Source organism: Lepeophtheirus salmonis, chromosome 3 (genome assembly GCF_016086655.4).
Source record: "Lepeophtheirus salmonis chromosome 3, UVic_Lsal_1.4, whole genome shotgun sequence".
Classification (NCBI taxonomy): Eukaryota; Metazoa; Arthropoda; class Copepoda; order Siphonostomatoida; family Caligidae; genus Lepeophtheirus; species Lepeophtheirus salmonis.
In genome coordinates this window covers 10,074,688-10,080,111 of record NC_052133.2, presented here as the reverse complement: position 1 = coordinate 10,080,111, position 5,424 = coordinate 10,074,688, and the positions used below count along the sequence as shown (strand labels likewise).

The following is a 5,424-nucleotide window of genomic DNA, read 5'->3' as shown; positions in this document are numbered from 1 at the left end:
ATCATGAAACCTTTTCTCATAAAAGAAAAAATACCCTAAATCAATTGGTAATTACAGTAGAGTGACTAACCATTATCTTTTACCCAGACAGGTCTGGTTGTTGCCTCCTCCCTGGAACAAATAATGGATTTTTATAAATTCATAGTATTTCCAGTTTTTGGGGGTTAAATCAATCTTCCTTCGACTTCAAGTAGAAGTCAAATTAAAAAGATGGAATGATAAAAATCATTTTTTTGTTACAATTTTAATTAGTTAGTTTTCTAAGTATTCTTTTTTTTTTTTTATTTGTCAAAATAGGACACAAATTCTCCATTAACTCCTAAAATTGTCACTTATTATACCTCGTGTCTTGATATAAATTAATATATATATACACTAAAAGAGAGTGCACGTTTGGCATGACTGAATACAGGGGGAATAGATACAAAGAATAAAGATAGAAGAAAAGAGACAGAAAGATGGATGCAGAAGGGGACAGAGAAGAGAAGAGGGTAGACACAGAGAGAAGGAGAGAGAAATAGAAATAGATAAGGAAAAGGAGGTTGTATTTTGGTCGAAAACTGATTATTAATGACCTCAAAGGCCCCAAAAATATATTAAGAAAATGGTTGGTTATTTTATACGTCTTTTTGCTAAATTTCAGACTGATTTCTTCGACCATATAGGATTCCATCTGTGATAGCAAGAAAAGCAAACTTCTAAATATATAAAAGATGTGGAGGGAGAGCTTTATAAGCTTTTAGGGCCTCCTCCAAAAAAAAACAATATTATAGGGTCTAGCGACACCACTGTAACAAAGTAAAATATATTCGTTATAAATTGTATTATAATGAAAACATGAATATTTTTGGAAAAATATGTGAGTGGATCGCTCCTAATGCCATATCTTATTTTGCATCCTTAAAACCTCGATATTTTTAAGAAAATTCAAAAGACCGGCCCTCAGACTGGACTAAACTAGACCGAATGAAATAGGACCGACACAAATCTAACTATCAACCATATATGTATGATTGATGCATCCTTAAGATAACATAATTAAAATAATACCTGCATTATTTTACCTATTATTTATATTGATGCATTCCATGTTGATAGCATCCTGAAACTGCATTTACGTATGATAATAAACAAGTCTATAATTCTTAGTTACAAATTAGTGTTGTGACTTGGTCCAGGATTAAACTTTTTTTTGCGGTCTTAAGTAATTTTTTTCCATTGCACTTTGGATAATATTTTTTTTACCAACTAACAGCTATAGTTTAGAGTAGATAAGTTATGAAATGAAGGGGGAAATTTAATAAAAAAGTGTTGCAGAAAATGTCTTAGGAATATATTATTTTTGGTTTATCAATATCAAATCGTAAACCGAAATTTAATCGTTTTGAAATTGTGGACAATTTAGGGGTCTCAGTACATGGACTGACTTTCTCTCCTATTCTGATTTATTAGTTTTACAAATATGACTTATTCAACAACTTTGAACTCATCATAAATTGATCTACAAGTTGGGCAGAAAAACGTGGACTGTTATAAAAAGGTTAAGTTATTATTTTTTTATATTCAATTTCTGCCGTCCTTTTTGCATAAACAAACTCTTCTAATCATTTGGTCATTTCAATATCATGAGCGAGTAACAAGCAAAAAGGTAGCTTAATTCAGATTTCTTAGATGCTGTAGTTGAAGTGATGGATTATTAATTGATAGAAAAAAATTGAGAAGACCTCTTAAGGATGTCCGAAAGTGTAGAACATTATTTAAAGAGGGATACGAATTTGGAGGAGATATTAGAATATGAAGACATTGAAACAATGATAAGAATCAGGAATAGAATGGTTGGGTGGAATGTAGTAGGGAAATCCTCCTTCAAGCATCTGGAAAAATTGGTTCTATAAAACTTGCCTCATGCGAAATATCGGAGGATCCGGAGAAAATATCAGAAGAAGCATGCAGATTTTATTCCAAATTACATAGTTGTTTGGTCTGTAAGTCGAACAGACTATGTGACTTATGTTTGAACTGGAGGGTGTTGAAAGATCCAACAAAATGGAGATCCTTGCTATTTCAAAATTGGGATCCTAGACAAATTAAAAAAAAGAATCAAAATTATTTGAATAGTGATGTATTTTCAGATATAGACTCACCCATCATTGAAAAAGAAATTATGAAGTTCATCCAAGGTTATGACAAAAAAATTTAAAAGGCCTTTTGAATTTTTCAAAAGGTTTCATAAGGTATTCAAGAAGGGTTTTGGTCCTGACTTCCTGTGCATTGGATCCTTAACTTTAGCCTAAGGAAGAACAAGTCAAAGGATGACATTAAAAATTAGATACCAATTTCCCTCTTGAATACGTTACATAAAATACTCACTGGAATATTGAATTGAAGACTTTCCCAGATTCTCCTATACCTTATATGAATAGATCAGAAAGGATTTATGGAGTAAGGCCTGCTAAAGGATAAACCACGCTGTATACAAGATGGTATATACTTATGTGCATCATCATGGTACTCTACAATGTTTTCCAACTTCGTAAAGGCATTCGATACTGTCTCACACAAATTCATTGTTGAACAGCTATATAGGTATGAACTGCCGGATGGGTTTGTTAACATGGTATCGGTCATCCTTAAGAAGTCATCGTAGAGCATTGTCATTCCCGGTGCTCATTTTAAGTTTTGCATTCAGCGTGGAGCTTGGCAATGAGATTTGTTATCGCCATCCCTCTTTCTCATCGCAATGAATGGATTGAACGAGATTGTTTACTACAACTCCGGCCTTGAAGGTCTGAAAAGAAATGAAAAGTAACTGAAATGCTAATTATATGCACACGATCTTACATTATTTCTAACAGGAACACAAGAAAATCCGACATATTCCATCTCCCAAGCCATTGAAGTCATTCAGGATTCACAAAAAAAAATGTTAGGTCTCTTCATCAACATCGAGAAGACTATCCAACTGTGACAACTATCTTAAGACATATGATGGACCTAGCAAGCGATGTTTTGTTAAGTCTTTCTCACTCCTAGGTATTGAAGTTTCTAGCTGCAGTGCCGATGATGAAAAAAGAAATTAATTAAAATTTTTATGAATATACAAGAAAGTGTCATATTTTTGAGTAATACCCTACTGACTAGAGTTGAAAAATTGAAGGCCTGGGATATCAATTTCCTCCCAAAAACATTCCATCTGCTGAGATAAGTGCCCTTTTCAATGATGATATGTGAGAACATATATAAGTTAAGGAAATATTTAGTATGGGGGCATGCAAATGCAAACGTTTCAAGGTCGAGGATTAATGCTCGAACAACTTACAGGGATCTTGTTTCTACACACATAGAAGGCACTGAATCTCTCGTGGTTAAAACTACTCATAAGCTCTGGTGGATAATTGGGCAATTAAAATCAAAACAAAATTTTAGCTACTGATTGGTTTTCAATTTGCTGAATAGATCTTTATGGGTCCATTTGAATTGTTTGGAGTGGTGAAAAGATGGGGTCATTATTGTAGGAAGATGTGTTTAGTATGGAGCTCTATCATAAAGAATGTCATCCTTTTACTAAGGTCAAAAGAACCACTTAATTATAATCCTTGGCTGAACAACTGGAGTGAGTTCCTTTTTGTGTAGGGATTACTTCAGCAGACCAATACATATATATCAGATGGGACCCCCGTGTTGAATAACTTCCTTATATCCTATAGAGCACGGCGGATATTCTCTGGACAAGATTTCAGAACGAATTATCGCGGTCCTTCGATCCTTGGTATCATTGCATTAGAAGTCGTTCCTAACAAAATGATAAGGCAAGCTCCGAGCTTCGACTGTTAATATTGATCTTGAAGAGAAAGACCCCTCATCAATCACAAGATGAAGGTTTTAATGGCTTGGTATTAGCAATGGAATGGAGCATACAGATCCAAAAGAACCCATTAACTGACACACTTCAAAAATGGCAGAGATACATACTGGGGACGTCTTGTATTTTTACAAACAAGTCCCTTGAAGATCTGAAGTAGATAAATGGTTATATTTACGGAAAAAATGGAGACATCTTTTCATTTATTCTACTAATGTTTAAAAATTACGCCGATCCTTTGGATGTTGGAGGAAGAAGTCTGGAGAAATTTTCATGTGACATTGAGTACTTCGGATTGGTACATTATAACATCCTCACGATATAAGTACAGGTGGATGATTAAGTGCCTCATCTCCCAAAAACAATGTATAATATACACAGTGAAGCACAAGAACCAAGAGCTCCCTTCGTGTGTATGATTTTGTCTTTAAGGCAATAACAATCCATAATTCCTTCTCCAACAAAGGGATATACTAATACACGATGTTTTAACATTTTGTTATAATTATTTGTCAGAACTAGCTCTTCATGATATGATTTATTTATCAGGCCTCTGGATTTACCAGTTTTTGTTTTTTATCCTTGTTTGGTTGACCTAATATTAATAAAACATGCTGTTGACGTTTTTTCCTTTCAAGCTTTATTAAAATCAGAACATAATAATAATGTTTCCTTTGTTCTAAAAATGTATTGCTCTGGTGAAGTTTGGATAAGTATATAAAGGAGGATCCTACTAAGTCACCTCGCCAACAACTTATATCTGGCTCCTAGAACCCTCCGGAGGGCTATAAAGCACATTTGGAAATAGTTTTTTTAACAATGACCCCACACCACCTTGTGATAGAGGGCATGAAAGACAGGAGGTTCGATAGTTACAAGATAATCCTCACATGTTTCATACCATATGAGTAAATTGTGAAAATTATCTCGGGCAAGATGATTTTTACTGTTGATCAATTCCACAACTGCTGGAACGACTGCTGGCTTGTGTCAACACAAGAAGAGGCCCAAGGGGTTCATCACACCAAATCACATCCGCTCCAAAATATGGTCCTCATTGTTACGACTTCTGATGCAAAAATTTGGATCTGTTATTTTCCAAGGGTGGACAGAAAGGTATATACACCATTTTACAATGGCTGAAGACCAACTACCTGAAGGTAACTATGCGAGGACTCAGGACGGCACCCCTTTCATTTGTCCGCCAAGTGCCAAAAGTTATGCACAGATGACATAGCTCGATTCTGATCGAAACAGATATGCCTCCTTCCTCACCAGATTTGTACCCATTGGACTTTTCTATATCGGGAACATTGGAGAGGGAAACTAAGAAGACCTCACATACAAATGTGGTCTCACTGAATAGGACAACTTGTCGGAGGAATTATTCATTAACTCCTACAATGCATTCAGGTGATGTGAAAAGGCTGTCATTGTAATGACAGTGACGGACTTATTTCTGTTTTTTTAGCAAAAACCTTTTCTACATTTTTTGCCAATCTTTGAAAATATCAAATTATTGACGTATTTATAAATGCATCTCTTGAGTCCACTTTTTGCTC

General features: G+C 34.7%; 1 long non-coding RNA gene across 1 annotated transcript; it reads right to left on the bottom strand.

Moving 5' to 3' along the window:
* Positions 1-393: 393 nt before the first annotated feature.
* LOC121114173 (uncharacterized) lies at positions 394-5,212 on the bottom strand. The gene is made up of 4 exons (XR_011779193.1): positions 2,842-5,212; positions 2,371-2,788; positions 2,145-2,290; positions 394-2,078 (listed from the first exon to the last, which is right to left on the bottom strand). It is a non-coding gene; the product is annotated as an uncharacterized lncRNA (long non-coding RNA).
* Positions 5,213-5,424: the final 212 nt, after the last annotated feature.